The sequence below is a fragment of the Siphateles boraxobius genome, unplaced genomic scaffold (genome assembly GCF_051911475.1).
Source record: "Siphateles boraxobius isolate OS27281-9 unplaced genomic scaffold, OSU_SipBor_1 82, whole genome shotgun sequence".
NCBI lineage: Eukaryota > Metazoa > Chordata > Actinopteri > Cypriniformes > Leuciscidae > Siphateles > Siphateles boraxobius.
The window spans coordinates 935,999-937,317 of record NW_027509211.1 but is presented as its reverse complement, the minus strand read 5'-3'; positions in this window follow the sequence as shown (position 1 = coordinate 937,317).

Here is a 1,319-nt window from a genome sequence, read left to right as displayed (position 1 = left end):
TTCTGAATGTTCTCTGAACCTTCAACACGTCAGGGTTTTAAATGTTCTAAAGATGGTTATTTGAACGTTAAGGGAACATTCCATTCTTCAAACATAATGGGAACATTGATTTTGAACGTTACTTTTGAATGTTCTCTGAACGTTCTGAAACAAGTAGCCAAACATTTAAAAAACGTCACACGAACAAAATCTTTCAGAAAAAAGTTCCAATATTGATGCACGGTGAAATAATGTTTGTTCATAACGTTGAGAAAACCTTGCCAGAACGTTCCCTGTCAGATGTATTTATCTCTGAATGATGTCATCCTGCATTAATCTGTTAATCAAAAAGGAGACAATTATATATGAAAAGGAAATGAACCGTCATTGATCTTCTGAAGTTAATACTCTCAGATGAAAGCCATAAATGAACTTTATTAATGCAAGTGCTTGTTTTTTTACTTCAAAGATCAAAGATGAAACTGAGTTGAGTCTCGTCAAGTGTGTGTTCCTGGAGAAGAACTGAAGTTTGAGCGAGTGAGGGAACACAACTGCGTTTGGTTCCTCGGTGAACATTCATTGTTCTTCTGAAAGAAAGGAAGTCTTGAGAAATAAAGGACTCCCAGTCAGCCTTTGATTCAAGCAGTGGTGGAGGTTCAAGCACATTCAAATGAGAATCCTGGAGATGAAGACCAAACCAGAGGAGGACAAGTGGACACACACAGTTCATCCGCACTCTTCTCAATAAACCTCCGCACGTTTAGCACTATTCGCTCTATTGCGCTGCTATATATGTTTATTTAGAGGCTGTAAAGTGTTTAAATCTCTTGGAATATGTTTATAACATTCAAAAGTAACATTCAGAGAACATATTAAAGTATTGTTTAAAAATAACGTCCCCATAATGTTTGAGGAATGGAATGTTCCCTTAACGTTCACACAAACGTCTTTAGAACGTTTAAAACCCTGACGTGTTGAAGGTTCAGAGAACGTTCAGAAATAACGGTTTTTATAACATATTTGTGTTCGCTGATGATATAAATCTTGAACATTTCATTGCATCATTCTTCAAACATTGCCAAACATTGTATTAACCTGTGCTATTTTTTTTATTTTTTTTTTATCATTATTGTTGATATTTTGTTTGAGAATAAAAGCGAAACTGTGCAATTGATTGCTCGAATAGAAAAGATGCCAGACAGAGAATAAAAGTCTAAAGTGATTCATATAATGTGTATTAAAGGTTGATATTTGCAGGTGAAGTTTTGGGGCATCTGAGGTCCCGCCCCAACACCCCCCCTCACGAGCACCGGATAAAACCGGGAGTCGCTCGCGCACAC